Below are 16,601 nucleotides of genomic sequence, written 5' to 3' on the forward strand. Positions count from 1 at the left end.
AGAGGGAGAGATAAATATCAAGAAGGCAAGCAAACATGAAGATGGGTGGGTGTGGGGAAGAAGGAGTCGAGGCAGCATGATACAAATGCATTGCATGAAAGTTTCAAATATTTAAAACAAATATTGTTAAAACATTAAAATAAAAATATTTAAGTAAGGAATTAATGGCTTCATAGATCTCTACAAGGAAAATCTTAAGACACCAAAGAAGGAAATCTGAAGAGACACTAGAAGATGGAAAAGCATTCATGCTTATGGATCAACAGAATTAGTATCATGAAGATGGATGTATTATAATCTACATTTTCCACGATAGTAACAACTTTATTTTTTGTCTTTTTATATTGCTAAAGTTTTTTCAGGAACAATAACATACAAGCAAAAGACTGGTAAGGCAAAAAAATGCCCCAACAAAGCAATATTATACAAAAAGTCTACAAAACACCATTGAATTAGTTTTGTGTTGGCCATTCTATTTTTTTTAATTTTAGTTTTCTTTTTTTTATTTTTATTGGATATTTTATTTACATTTCAGGTGTTCTCCCCTTACCCCATCTCCCCCCACTCCCGCCCAGGAACCCCCTATCCCATCCCCCCTCCTCCTGCTTCTATAGGTTGGGCCATTAACTTCTAGGCATGAGGCCTGCCCTTACATTTGCTTAAGACTCCAGGGATTTGTTTTTTTGTTTTTTGTTTGTTTGTTTAAGGAAAAACTCTGCAGTCGGGTCATTTATTTCACTTTTGTACACTAGGCCATGTATTTGTATGGAATGGGCTCCAGCAGCTTGGGCTCTTTCTCATTAGTCCTCACAAAGTGTGCTTCTCTGGGTGGCGCAGGCTGGCGCTTCAGCTGAACCCAAGTGCCCTTCTCTTTGGCTTCCTTTTTCTTCTGATCGTTCTCCTTCACCTGCTTCAGGAAGCTGTCTCTGATCTTCGAGTGTTTAATGGGCTCAATCCACACATTGACCCTCTTGTCCAGGATCTTGCCCTTAACTTGCTTGTTTACAGTGAGGCCAACGGCATGCTGGGTGATATTGTAGACTTTTTCGGTTTTGCCATGGTAACACTTATGGGGCATTCCTTTTTGAACAGCATCCATTCCCTTGATGTCTACAATATCACCCTTCTTATAGATTCGCATGTATGTGGCCAAAGGAACAACTCCATGTTTCCTAAAAGGCCTAGAGAACATATACCGAGTGTCCTCTTTCCCTTTGTATCCGTCGTTTTGGTGAGTAAACTGGAAGATGACTGCCAAGGCCGAAAGCAAGACTCCAGTTTTTTCCTTTGCAACTGGAAGTCCTTTGAAAATAGTTTATCGTTGAGGAATGGGAGCTTGTGACTACTTCTCTCAGCACTGGGACCCAGAGTGGCTTAAAACATTACAACTCCTGTACATGCTGTCATAGATCATATGAATTCATGAATGTGTCACTCCTGTTGTTTCTTCAAGATATAGTTTCCTTAATTTTTTGAGAAAAGATTTCAATTCACAGCAAAATGGAGAGGAATATTTATAAAAGTACCCTTATTCCTTTAACATCACACACTGTTGACATCCTCTAAATTCATTATTATTATTTCAAACACCTAGTCTAGTATATTTTATGTTTTATTGCTTGTAATATAGATATAGATAATTGTATGTTACATATATGACTTGCAACACCCATCACACAACTATAGAATTACCTATTGTATTTTTATTTTAATTAATTAATATTTGATATTTATCTTTAATCTTATTTTTACAGTCCAGTCATCATCCTCTCAGACTGCCCTTCCACAGTTCCTCATCCCACTCCTCCTCCTCCCTGTCTCTAAGTGGATTTCTCCACCCTCATCACCCCATCCTGCCAGGCCTCCCCACTCCCTGGAGCGTCAAGTTTCTAGAGGGTTGGGTGCATCTTCTCTCACTGAGACCACACCAGGCGGTCCTATGCTGTATATGTGTCAGGGGCCAATACCAGCTAGTGTATGCTTCCAGGTTGATTGCTCAGTGTCTGAGAGATCTCAGGAATCCAGGTTAGTTGAGACTTCTGGTCTTCTTATGGGGTCACTGTATTCAACTTCTTCCAGCCTTTCCTTAATTCAACCACAGGGGTCCCAGTCCATTGGTTGGGTGTAAGTATCTGTGTCTACCTATTTATCCCTTCCCTCAGCACAAACCCCTGGTAAGCTGTGAACCCCTGAGGACTTTATCATCTCTGTAGTCTTTAAATTTACTAAATATAATTTGTGTAGTTTTTCAGGCCTACATCTTATGCTTAGTGATACTCATGTGAGTTTCCCCCATGTGCTGCTGCTCATTCATGTCTTTTTGCTACTAGTCTAGGTTCTGTGTCTATCAGTTTATTAATATCCATAAAAAACTTTTCAGTAATTTTGACTATTACTTTCATTGATCATATAAACCAGGAGGAAACAACTAATATTTGGATGGTACTGAGTCGTCCTATCTCTGATATAGGATGTCTTTCTACTTATGATGTTTGATGACATTTATAAATGTTTTCCTTATATTCATCTTGTAACTAGTTTGATAGGTTTTTACATATGCTTTCATGTTTCACTACTTAAATGGAGCTATTTTTAAATTTCAGTTTCTCTTGTTCATTGCTAGTACATAGTGACTGGCTTTTAGAAGTTAATCTTGAATGTCTGACTTTGCTATAGTCAGTTATTGACTTCAGAAGTTCATACTTGTTCATTTTGACATTATACAAAGAGAATGATATAGTCTATGATTAAAAGACAGTTATCCTTTAACATTATGTATAGGTTTTTAATTCATCTTAATTTTTATTACATTTGTGAAAAATTTCAGCACATTGCTATGAGCAATGGTGGTAGTCATCAATGAATTATTCTATATTAGAATAGAAAATAATTGTTTCTCACCATTAATAGTATTTTTTTGGATAGTGTTTCATATATGTTTTGGAATTGAAAAATAATCCTCTATAAAAGTTTACTGAAAATTTTATTTATTTAAAATTATGAATTGCTTTTTTAAAAATGTTCTTTGTGTGGTTTTCAATATTATTGCCTGATTTTTTCCTTTTTAAAAGCTTGCTTACATGAAAGGTTACATTAACTGATTTTTCTAAAGTGAAATCAGACTTACACTCTTAGGCCAATTCCCCTTGGTTGGGATTATTATTAGTTTTGTACATTGTGAGATTTGACTTTCTAATATTTTTCTGAAGTCATGATCTTCATTTTACTTCTAATATCTTTATCAGCTTTTGTTACTGATGGAACGATGGCTTTGTAAAATTATTAAAGTGATTATCTCTGAAGGACATTGCATAGAATTCATAAAATTCCTTTGAAATGTCTGCAGTGAGGCCATGTGTGCATAGTCCTTTCAGAGAATCTACTACTACTTGTGTAACTTTAGGTTGTTTGTGGTTTTTGAGGAATTTTCCATTTAATCAAGATTTTCAAATTTGTACACATGGAATTTTGCATAGTACTCCATCATCATTTTAATGTCTGTGAAATATGTACATTTTCCTGTTTCACTTAAAAATTTACCATAATTAATTAGTGTTTGTGTGGGGGGGAGACTATGTATGTAAATGAATGTTCCCACCCTAACATGTACATCCTAAGGATTGAATATAGGTCATGAGGCTCAACAGAAGGTTCCTTTAACAACTGAGACAAATCAGCAGTTCCTATTTCACTTTTCAATCAATAACTTGAGTCCTCTTATGGCTAAAGGTGTATCGATTTTACTTATTTCTTTCAAAGAACCAGTGTAAAGTTACATCTTGTCCTTTTACTTTGAGAGACCTATAACACACAACTCTTCTGGAAGAAGATTCACTAAAGGAATGCCTTCTGCCTTGAATCTGCAAATCTTCATTCCATAAGTGGAAGCCTAGGTATAGTAAAAGGAGACAAAGAAGAAAAGCAGATCATGCATTCCAATTTACTCATTCCCAGTCCCATCTCTCCCTAGCGACCATGGCGTGAATGTCTCTCTTCTTCAGTGTCCATTCTGATGAATTTAAAACATGAGCCAAAATAATTTCTTATTTCAAGCCATATGTACTGGTTATTGAGTTTTTGGTTGGTTTGGTTGCTTGTTTTGTAAACTTGACACAAGTTACTGCTATCTAGAAAATAATTTCGACTGAGAAAATGTCAAAAAATTGACCTATAGGCAAGTCTACGCGTGATTTTCTTAATGACTGATGTGGACCAGCCCTCTGTCAGTGCCACCTGGGCAGGTGGATCTGGGTAAGCGGGCTGAAGAAAAGATGGATAACAATCCAATAAGCAACATTCCTGTGTGGTCTCTACTTCTGTTCCTATCTCTAAGTCCATGCCTTGAGCTTTTTCTTTGGCTTTCCTCAATGATGGACTATGAGAAGGATGTGTGAGGCAAGTAAACCTTCTCCTCAACAATTAGCTCTGGGTCATGATGTTTATCATAGCAGTAGAAAGATAACTAGTTATTTTGATCACAGCTATGTGACATTGGCTAATACAGAAAATTGATGACATATAATGGGTGACATTACTATGGCTAAAGTTGACCAATAATTTCTGATGTAGTTGAAAATGCTCTGTCAGAAAACTGGGAACATTTGGAAATTGAGACAAATAATGGCCTATAATGCTACATGCAGTAACTACTGGTGATTCTGATAAAGTCCAGGAAAGCCAGAATACCAAAAAGAACGCAGGTGGTGATGACTGCGCTCAAGATTTTTGACATCAGAATGAAGACTCTGAGCATTTGGACTGCATACCATTCCTTTCAGTTTTGCTGAAGAATTTTTACACATTCTATGCATGCTTTAAGACTATGTATATTTAAATATACCTCATAAACTAATCTGTCTAATGATTTCAATGCAACCAAGCATTTTGTCCAAAGAATAGACAACACTTGTTCTTTGAATTTTCATGGATTAAGTTTGCTCTTCTTTTATTAATTGCTTAACAAATAAGCCAGAAAGTTAAGATGTTTCTTCTTTTTTACATCTTCATATACATCTTATTCTATATGTACCACTTTTGTCACATCTCACCACATTTGGCAAACTATATCTTTCTCTTTCTCCTCCTCCTCCTCCTCCTCCTCCTCCTCCTCCTCTTCCTCTTACTCCTCCTCCTCCTTCTCCTCCTCTTACTCCTCCTCCTCCTCTTACTCCTCCTCCTCTTACTCCTCTTTCTCCTCCTTCTCCTCCTCCTCTTACTCCTCTTTCTCCTCCTTCTCCTCCTCCTCTTACTCCTCTTTCTCCTCCTCCTCCTCCTCCTCCTCCTCCTCCTCCTCCTCCTCCTCTTCCTCCTCCTTCCTCTTTTAGTTCAAAATATTTTCTACTTTGATTCAAGATTACTTTTTTGACTCCTGTCATTTAGTATTTCTGTTGCTTAATCTCCTGTTCATTTAGAGGTCATCAAGTTATTTTTCTGTTGATTATTTCTGATTTAATTCCTTTGGCCTTAAAGCAGCTATTGTACAACACATAATTTTTAGAATGTGTTAAAAGCTGTTTCATGACAAAGTGTGGTCTATTTTTGTGGACACCTCCTATGACCTTGAGAAGCATGTACATTCTGTTCTTGATGGATGACATTGTCTGTAAGTGTGAACTCTAATTAATAACATCATTGAGTTCTTACTACTGTCGCTCACTTGATCTCACTATCACTGATTAAGAGGTGTTGAAGTTTCTAACCATAATAATGGATTCATTTATTACTTAAAGCTCAATAATTTCTTACCTGGAGAATTTGATGTTCTAAAAGGTGCATGCCTGAAAAGAATTGGTATGTATTCTCTAAGAATTGATCTCTTTATTATTAGGTAACATATTTCTTTATGATTGATAGATTTGGGCTCTGACATAGCCTCAGTCTGAAATTAATAAGAAAAAACTTGTTTTCTTTTAAAAATCAAGTTAGTATACTTTCACTGTTTGATGTTATTTATATGTCTCTGTGTAAAAACATGTTATTGCCACATGTGGCTTGGCCTTGTGGTTAAACACCTTACTCATATGATTCATTTTCTGATGCTCTAAATAAAGTTGGCTATTTCATGAGACTTTGGTCCATCTCATTTTTAGACTCTGCTTTCCCATGTTTCCACTGCCAACTAGAATGGCATTATATTTCTCCCTCCTCCCTTTCTTTCTTTCTTCCTTCCTTCCTTCCTTCCTTCCTTCCTTCCTTCCTTCCTTCCTTCCTTCCTTCCTTCCTCCCTCTCTCTCCCTCTCTCCCTCTCTCCCTCTCTCTCTCTCTCTCTCTCTCTCTCTCTCTCTCTCTCTCTCTAATTTCTTTCTATCATGCTTGCTTTCTTCCCATACTTTGAGGCAGTCTCGTTTTAAGAAACAAAACTAGCCTTGAACTCATAATCCTCCTACTTCAGTCCTATCTTTGTTAGGATTTCATTACTGTGAACAGACTCATGACCATGGCAAATCTTTTAAAGGAAAACATTTAATTGGGGCTGGCTTATAGTTTTATAGGTTTAGTCCATTATTGTCATGTTGAGAAACATGGCAGGATTCAGACAAGTATGCTGCTAGAGAAGAAGGTGAGAGTTCTACATCTTGATCAGCGTGCTACACTAGGCATAGCTTTAGCATAGGAGGCCTCAAAGCCTCCTCATAGTGACACATTTCCTACAATAAGGCCATACCTGATGACAGTGTCATTTCTCTTGGGCCAAGCATCTTTGGACCAAGCATCTAAACACATGAGTCTAGGGAGACTTTACCTATTCAAACCACCACAAGCTTCTAATTGATAGAATTATTGGTGTTTGGTTTAAGTTTTGCTTCTAAACACTATTTAGTCTTGCCCTGATTTTTGAGCCACTCTAACAATATCTGCCTTTTAACTGGTATAATTGCGTTACTAACTTGAGAGTCAGTTATTGATGTGGCTGGATTAGCATTTGGCATAGTTATTACTGGTCCATGTTTGCTATTCTTGCTATGTGTCCCTGCATGGTTCTTCTATTATTTTTCTGCCTTTTGTAGTATAGAGTGCATACTTTATAAAATTCATTTTTTATGCCAATTTTACTTCCCTTTAAAATACCTATCCTAGGTTTGCAATGTAAAATTATAATAAACCTATATCCAGTATAAAATTATAATCCTATATTCAGTATATAATTTATATAGACGAGCTTCCCAACTCATTATGGGATTCCCAAAACTAATTTCACTTGAATATAAGTGTTTAATAGATATATACTCATATATATATATATATATATATATATATATATATATATATATGATAATACATAAACAATGATAGTATTGACCATTAATATATTAAAATCATTGTTAGATAAGAATTTAAAGTATTTTACTTGCTTTTTAAATTCCTTCTAATGCTCTTTTTTATATAAATATAGATGTCAACCTCACTTTTTCTTATTACATATTTTTACCTTATTTCTTATAAGGTGTTTTCCTAAGGATCACTTCTTCAATATTTTGTTAGCTTGATAAAAATTCTAGCTTCTTTTCTCCATCTAGAACATATTCCTATCTTTGCTTGGACACATGCCTTTCTGAGATGTTATTCATAATTCTTATTATCATTTCTCTATCTAGAAATTTTTTTCCCATTTTCTAGACACCTTTGTTTTCTAAATTTATGAAATGTTATGCTTGTGTGTATTTTATTTTTAATCATATGATATTTAACATCTTTTCAGTAACAAGCCCCATGCTTCCTAGTGTATGACTCCATGGCTATTAATAAATTAGGGTAATTTTCCTACTTTATTCTTGATTAAACTTTTCATCTCTTTCTTTAGATATTTACAGTCATTATTTTTCTCCACTAAACATGCACGTTATATTTTTGTTCCACTTCACAGTCTATTGATATGAAATCATTTTCGTCTGACTTTTTCTCTCCCTGATTGTCAGTTCAGCTGATTTCTATTTGGTCCTTTGAGTTCCACAATTGTCTCCTTGGTTATTTCCCTTATACATTGGTCTAAGGGACTCTTTCCTTCTATTGGTCTGGTTTTGCTCTCCAGCTTTGCTTTCAGCTCATTTTAGTATTTCCATCTTCTCTCATTGCCCACCTGAGCTGTGGCCTGTCTTTTCCATACATTAGAATCCTAAATATTAACCACAGCTGTTTGAAATCTGGGTCTGGCATCCTTGTAAGACTGATTGTGTTGCTTCCATTTTCCTTCATTCTGTTGCCTACTTTTTTGTATATAACACATGGGCATAAGGTACAAAGTATGTAAAAGAAACACTTGGGAATAGTTTCTGAGGAGTGTCCTGCTAAAGAAATATTGACAGATGGCATGCTATACCCTTCTGATTGAAGCCTTTTAGAGTTCGGTATCTGTGAAGTATGTACCTCACACTGTTTGTATGATTCTCTATCTTTAGATGAAAAAGATAGCCAGAGTAGTCTAGACCTGAGTGTTTTCTTCTGAAAACCTGAGTGTGGATTCTTAAGTTTCTTGGAGTTAGTTGTTTTTCATTTGTCAGGTCACTCAGGCATTAAGAAGAAACCATCAGATTGGAGTTTGTTTGGATAGTTTCCCTTGAGGACAAGTCTTATTTAGAAAAAAAAAATTGCTTCAGTATATTTCAAAATAGTTCACCTTTCCTAATTGTTACTAAGCACCTAAACACAGGGATCTCATACTTATCATACACACACACACACACACACACACACACACACACACACATTATTGACTAAAAGTAAATCTACAAGGCTATTGTTTTCAAAAATGTCTTTTTCAAAACAGTCTATCCATACTAATAAAAATGTTGTAGGAAAAGACTATTGAGGCTTTACTTGGGAAGAACAGCAAGGGGGGCAATGTTATTGATTTATCCTTCGCTTTGACTACATCCTGCTTTTTCATTGGCTGATACCTGTCAACAACAAGGAGCAAGCTATTGGCCAGACAAGTAGACAGGTTGACATGATCTAAGCATATATTATTCATTTTGAGTTGATAGGCTGATTTTCAGAGGACTTTTGCTGACCAAATGGTGAGAGAGGATAGGAATCGAGAGTCAGATCAGAGAATGTCAATACTGTGATGAGTAGATAGATTTCTACACATGGAAGAGTTGCCCAGCTTGTGGACACATGCTGGATACAAGCAAGACTCTCAAAGAATACTTGAAGCAGCTGTGCTGTCATGCTGGAAGACCTTATGGAAGCCCTCAATTGGAATGGGTCTTTCGAATTTATTATTTTAAAAGTTTGATTTTAATCTATCTCTAAAATCTGGCCTTTCTCACATGTTTCAGGATTTCTGCTCTAGGGTCAAACAAATCTGGTTTCACCATCATCCTTGGGATGAAGTTATACACCAGTTAGTTAACATCCTGCATGCCAGCATGAGGTCCTGATTTCTGTCCAGCACCTATGTGAAATGTCACATGTAAATAGCATGCCTCTTATAATCCCAGCTCTGGGGAGACACTGGTAGGAAGATCACTGGGGCTCACTACCCAGGCAGCCTGTTCTAATCAGTGGACTCTAGGACCTAGTAGAGAACCTGTTTCAGAACACAAGGTGAGTGGTTCCTGAAGAACAATTCTTGAAATTGACCTCTGGCCTCCACCTGACCACACCCCCTCACACACACACACACCATCATCCACACCATGCATAAATGAAAACTAAAGAAATAAATGCCAATCTTATCGTGTGTGGGACTCTATTTGTTTCCTCTCTGGAGTAATGCAAAACAGTCACACATAGTTGGCTCATGTTAGTTGCTCAATAAAGGCAAGGAAGATTTGGCATTAGCTGTGTATGTGTTTAGAAAAATAAGAAACTAAAGGCATAATCTGAATGCCTACTTTGAAGAAACATCTTTGTCTCTTTGGCTTTCATTGACTATGTGCAAGAATTGAGTGTTCATTATTCAGTAAGGTCAGGAGACCCCTGTACTATCAATATTGAAAAAACAAAATGCAACTGTGGCTGCCTTGACTGTTTTTACTCCTAGTAACGAGCAAGCTTGTATTAGAGTGGCGGTACAGGAATTGCCTAAGAACTTTGCTCTGGACTCTGAGCCCTTCAGACAGATCAATTTCATCCTAATGAATCAACTCCTGAAACCTACATTCAGTAGCTCTCTCTGCCTGAGCTCTATGGTCTAGAGATGCCCCAGCCACAAGTTGGGCTTCCTTTTTCATTTCAATGCAATTAGGATGCTTTCTTTCTCTGAATCAGAAACCAGCTGACAGAAGAAATGATCTAGAACATCTCACTGGGTCCTCTGGCAAGCTAATGGTTAATAAAGGCCTAGAGAGACTCATTATGTAGGGAGACATTCCCCTGTAGAGCATAAAGGTGAGGTCTATAGGATTGTGCTTTGTGCCACTGAACTGAGTGTTTGGCTTATTGTAATTCATACAGCATCCAAATGGAATCCTGAATGTTCCCATAATTCCTCCAATTACCTAAGTACTATCCAGGAGGATGCATTATTTCTTTTCCTCTACCCTGCTAAGGTCTGGAAGAACAGAACTCCTGAATTAGTCTGGAAGAACAGAACTTCTGAATTAGTCTTTACTGCAATTCAGACAGAGGTGTTGCTTTTCTTGGCAGCAGACAGTTGTCTGCATTCCTCCTCTTTGCATCCTTAATGAACTCCTCAGACAACAATCCAGTTTGGAAAGAGTTTCCATGTTCCATAGTCCATATAATTGCTACCAGAAATGGAATTGTGGTGCCTGCAGACAGGTCAGATGCCTTATGTTATGGTAAAAGGAGGCAGTTTTTCAAGTATAGGGCAACAAGTGTGGAGTATATGCTTCTGACTCCAAGTTACCTATGAGTAAACCAGAACAGAATAGTTTCCTAAACAGACAACAGAAAGAAAATGCAAGGTGTATGTCTCTGTTTTCCATGCAACTCAATGCTTCTGGCAGATTTCCAAAGTACAGCACTAGATCAGGGAACCTTTGTTCAGCCCCATAAGCTTGATGGCTATTCTTCAGGGAGTTCGACAGATGCCATTGCTGCAAGAGAAGTCTAGCATCAGTACAGGCAGGCAATACAGGGACCAACCATTCTCCACTCACAAGTGCAAAGAGTTGGTCCCGTTAAAGCAAGATGTGATAATAAGCATAAGCTAACGAAGTGTGAATGAATTTAAAGAGAACTTCCATGGCACAGATACTGATGAACATTTAATATTGAGAAGTTTCCCAAAGCAGAAATATAGTTAAGTGTTTTCCTTTCTGCCTCCTAACTAAGCTCTATGGCTCACCCTGAGCTTAAGAATCTTATATGTAAGTTACTTTATAGCTTGCTATAAGGTTCCACCCATGTAGATATTCACTTGTTTCCAGCAAATATACAGATATGTGAGGTTCTCACTCTAATCCAGTTTTAGAATGCAAGCCTCATTTCTGCATACCAGTTCCACCAGTATTTATTTTCTCAGTGAACCCTAACAAGGTAACAATCTCAATTCTTTTTCCATCCGTTTTATTTTTTCAAACTCCGTGTAAGTAGTATCTTAATATACCGTCTTTAGAATCAGATTTCTTCCTCATGACACAGATTCAAGGTTTCTCCATCATGTTATATGCACCAGTATATGGTTCCTTTTATGCAGCTGAGTAGTATTCATTGGTAGGGATACACCACATTTGATTTATCCGTTAATCAGTTGACAAATAACAGAATCCTTTCCACTTTGGAGATACTATGAACACTGTTGCCATGTATATCTCTAACAAATTGTTTTATGGATATGAGATTCGTTAAAATGGAACTCACTAAACTGTATGTTGAGATTATTTTTAATTACTTATATTTCTATAAGTAATACATGGAGGCTCTGGTTTCCTTACCTCCTTATAATTATTTGTCATTCTCATAATTTTGTTTTGTCTTGGTTTAGCTTTCTTCATCTTTTGAGACAGGGTCTTACTCTGTAACCCAGAGTGTTCTGAGATTTACAGTGAATGCTACGTAGCTTAGGATGTGCTTAAACTCACATCAATTCTCCTGCCTTCACCTCTGAAGTTCTAGGGTTACATGATCTTTAAAAATTAAGTCAGTGAAACCATTTTGGCTTAGAATTTTCTCTATAAAGCACATTTTAGTTTTAATTTAATTATTTATATTAGAAATCATAAAAAATCAATCTTCCTCTTGAGACAAATTAGACCATCTGGGTACTTTTAGGGGTGTGTCTGTATTTGTACCATTAAATGTCTATTAATTTTTAAAATCATTTTTCTTCTTGGTTTTGTTCATTTGTACTCCATTCTCCCTTTGGCTTTCTGCTAATCAGAATAAATGTTGCTGACTTTGTACCAAAGAATAAATGTTGATGTCTATGTGTTTTCTTTTTTAATAACTCCCTTCATACTGTTTATTATTTGTTTCATTGAGCTTGATTGCAGTCTGTTTGTGTTTATTATTCTGTGGACTGATGATAGAAGCTAAGGCAGTCATATAGAACCTTCTTGACTCTCCAAAGTACTCACTTAAACTTATAAATTGTGTCTAATCCTACCTTAGGTGGACCCTCTGCCTTGTATATATGGTATTTTTCTCTCTGAACACTTCAATTATCATGTTTCTTGTGATTTATTTGCAGTGTGTGTGTGTGTGTGTGTGTGTGTGTGTGTGTGTGTGTGTGTGTGATGTACATATGTATGCATGTAAGCAGGTGTGTGTACCTCTTTATAGATATGTGGAAGCCAGAGGTCACATTGGCTGTCTTCCTCTATTTCTGGAAGCCTGGACCTTACTGAATGGCCAGGCTGGCTTGTGAGCATGCTCCCAGGATCCTTTCTATCTTTACTAACGTGTTCTTTGATTACAGATGTTTGCCATGTGTCTGAACTTTTACGTGGGTATTGGGGATCTGAACTCAGGTCCCGATGCCTGCACAGTAAGCTCTTTACCCTTCTCATCTCTTGTTCTGTACTTTTAGAATGAAGTTTTAAGTTGTGTGTTTCATAATTCATCAATGTCTGGAGAGTAAGGCTCCACTGTTTTCTTTTGTTTTGAATATGTGATTTAATTCTGTTTTCATAAGAGAACAGATTTTTGCATGTTCGTGGTTCTTTTAAATTTTTGCATATTTATTATGATTTTAGCATATGAGTTTTCATGAAGGATGCTCCAGATTCTTGACATGAGCATGCATTTTACAGCCTCCAAGCAGAAGGTAATGTGTATCTTAATTATAACAAGATGGCCTTCTGTCCTGTTTAGTTATAACACACACTCCTGAGAATGGAATACTGATGTTTTCTAACCATTGACATGGCTTTTTGGTTTTTTTTTCCACCTCTGTCAATTTTTGGCTCCTTCTTTTGGAGCCGTATTGTCAAGTGCACATGTCTTTGTAATTGTTATCACATCAAGCTGAATTGATCCTTCTGTTCTTACTTATGCATAGTGTTTCTGATAATAAATCTTTCTTTAATATATCAATATATTTCATATTAATATAAGGACTCTCATTCCCTGAGATGTGTGCTTGCTTGGTGTACATTTCCTTTTACTTTCTCATTTAATATGGTCTCTTTTTAATGGTGCATATTTTCTGTGCTTTTATTTACACTAATTTGTGTCTTTGAATCTGGAGTGTCCTCTGAACTGAGGTGTCAGTTAGGTTTTAATTTTTAGTCTACAGTTTGAACTTCCTGATTTTCAGTAGGAACATATCACCCATTAACCTTCGATGAAACAATTATGCCTTGGAATGACCACTAGTATTTGGCTCTTTGAGATTTGTTGGTCTCCTATTTTATTCCGTTATTGGTCCTTTGCTGTCTTTATTTTGCATTGAATGGAAATTTTAATGGTGTAAATTTAATTCCTTTGTTGGTTTTCTCATTACTTTAAAGTTTATTTTATGAGTGTTTTCTAAATAATGCAATGCACCTTTCAACTCAGAGCAAGCTAATTTAGGTTGAACCCTAGTGAAATATATTAATTTTCTGTAACACAGCTTCACTTCTTCCATTATTTGTGCTTATGATTATTATATTTTATACGTTAGTATGTCAAGAATTGGAATAGATAGTGCTATAGCTTTTCTTTCCTTCTAGCTCACATTTTAAAGCTTAGGAAAGAAAGGAGAAAATACGTGCATCCATGTATAATAGGTTATATTTACACATATATTTAGGTGAGGTTATTTTGCTGTTCTTTATCTTTTCATGTAGATTTGAGTTACCATCTGGTGTCATTTTCTTTCAACATAAATGACTTCTGGTTTTTCATGTACAGCATGTTAGCTGGAAAAGCCCCATTTACAGCTTCGATTGCCTGACATATTTTTATTTTGTCTTCAGTTTTGAAAGACACTTTTGCTGGCAGTCTGATAGTGTTTCATTGGTTTATTTTGCTTTCATTGACATGAATGTGTCACCTCTCTGCCTTTTAGCCCCCATTGTTTCTGAAGGGACATCAACCATTAGCATTATTTTCTCTTCATCCCAGTATAACAAGAAATTCTCCTTCTTGTCTTTGGCTATCAGCCACAACTGATCAAAATGAAGACTGTAAGTGACTAGGGGGGGGCCTCACCTCAGCTGATACATCTTCGAAGCAAGCAATACACCCAAAGCACAAAGAATACTGTGAAAGAGAGGGTAGAAAGATTGTAAGAAACAGAAGATCACGATATGAGATAGTGTCTTTTATGTATGACAGAAAGCTGTTCTCATGAATTCTCAACAATGTGGTTTCTTCAGCAAGATCAGCGTAATAACAATGCCAGTAGACATGCTACCATAGACAGGGATGGTTCCACATAGTCCTACCCCTAGAAAAAGAGCTGGGGGCAGACAATGGCTGATGAATGAGAGTAAATCAGTCTCCAGCAGGGAGGAGCTCCTATGTACTTTGCATAATTCCAAGTGGTCGGTCCTGGACATATGTATATATGAACAAAGCTAAAAGGACTTAGTAGGTTATACGTGTATGTGTGCATAGATGTAGAGATAACATAGGTAGGCAGATACGGAAACGTACATGTATTCAGTAAGAATAATACTTAAAGATGATATGAGTTTGTGTGGAGGGCACAAGAGTGGAAGGGGAGAGAGGGAGAGGTAGGAGTATTTTGAATGCAGTGCTTATGTATGAAGTTCTCAAAACCATATTTAAGGAATCTACTTGGGTAATATGACTAGGCGTGATCTCTTATTAATGTTATCTTACTTGGAACTTGTCAAATTTCATTAATTTGCAGGTGCATATTTTTATTAACATTTGGGGACTTTGGCATTACTCTGTTTTCATATTTATACTTCCTCTCCATCCTTTCACATCTTGAAAGTTCTGTGACATGTTCATTGATACCTTTGTGTTACAGCTACTTATCAGATATTTTTCCTTGATGATCCAGTTGGACAAATTTGATCGTTTTCTCTTTAAATTTACTAAGCATTTTTATGATTTTCTTTTGGCTTCCTGGTATTATGATTCAGATTCCCCCATGTCATTTTCTTTCTTTTTTTAAAAAAAGATTTATTTATTTTATTTTATTTTATTTATATGAGTACACTGTAGCTGTCTTCTGACACACCAGAGGAGGACATCAGATCCCAGTACAGATTGTTGTGAACCACCATGTGGTTGCTGGGTATTGAACACAGGACCTCTGGAAGAACAGTCAGTGTTATTAACCGATGAGCCATCTCTCCAGCACCTACTCATGTCATTTTCATTATATGTCTCTCCCATTTAATTTGTAAATGGCTGGTCTGGTACTTTCAATTTCTTTATTGAAATTATCTAATTATTTATTCATGTTTATTTGTATATTATTTAAATATAGGTTTTATTTTGTTACTGTAATATCTTTCTAGTACTTTGAAGACTTGTAGGCATAACATTCAGGTCTTCTCAAAGGCTTTTTATGGGGGGGGCACGGGTATAGGTTAAAATCTCTTCTGTATTTCTCATAAATTTTCTGAAATCCAGAACAGTTTAGGCAGTATATTATGCTAAAACTCAATGTTTTGGAAGGTTTATCTTCAATAATGTGTGTGTAGATGAATGTAAGTCCCTATGGAGACCAGAAGAGGGCATTAGATCCCCTGGAGCTGGAGCAACAGGTGGTTGTGAGCATTCTGCTATGGGTGCAGGGAACAGAACTTGGTCCCTCTGTAAGAGCATTGAGTGCTCTTAACTGTTGAGCCAGCTCTCCTGGCAGCCTGCAGCCTAGAATTTTCATTTATCTTATTTGCCCAAAGGTGTTTGTTTGTTTGTTTGTTTTTGTTTTTTGTGTGTTTGTTGTTGTTTAGAATTTTTTTCTTCCACTGACTTTGTTTTGGTTTGTTCATAGTAACTCTCTTTAAATTCATGGGAAATGTGGTATGTGTATGCTGTCACTCTTGCTCAATTTTAAAAAATAACCCTTAGCTTTATTTGTATGTGTTTTTCTGTGTTACAGGGACCTGTTTAACTTTAGTGATCAAGCTGTGTTTGAGAGGTTGTGCTCAAACATCTCAATTTCAGAAGTCTCTACATTCCACTAGCAAATCTGTGAATTTTTAGGCACACATTCCAATGCACTCAGCATCTATCTATCTATCTATCTATCTATCTATCTATCTATCTATCTATCTATCTATCTA

The 16,601-nt window shown here is 36.4% G+C and overlaps 1 protein-coding gene and 1 pseudogene across 1 annotated transcript in view; one reads left to right on the forward strand and one right to left on the reverse strand.

The window, feature by feature from the left end:
- Positions 1-16,601, forward strand: part of Agbl1 (ATP/GTP binding protein like 1) — a 739,063-nt gene that overhangs the window by 663,534 nt on the left and 58,928 nt on the right. The gene's annotated exons all lie outside the window — the stretch shown is intronic.
- LOC114633036 overlaps positions 749-16,601 on the reverse strand; it is a 17,662-nt pseudogene continuing 1,809 nt past the window's right edge.

The sequence above is a fragment of the Grammomys surdaster genome, unplaced genomic scaffold, assembly GCF_004785775.1.
Source record: "Grammomys surdaster isolate TR1022 unplaced genomic scaffold, NIH_TR_1.0 493, whole genome shotgun sequence".
NCBI classification, from domain to species: Eukaryota; Metazoa; Chordata; class Mammalia; order Rodentia; family Muridae; genus Grammomys; species Grammomys surdaster.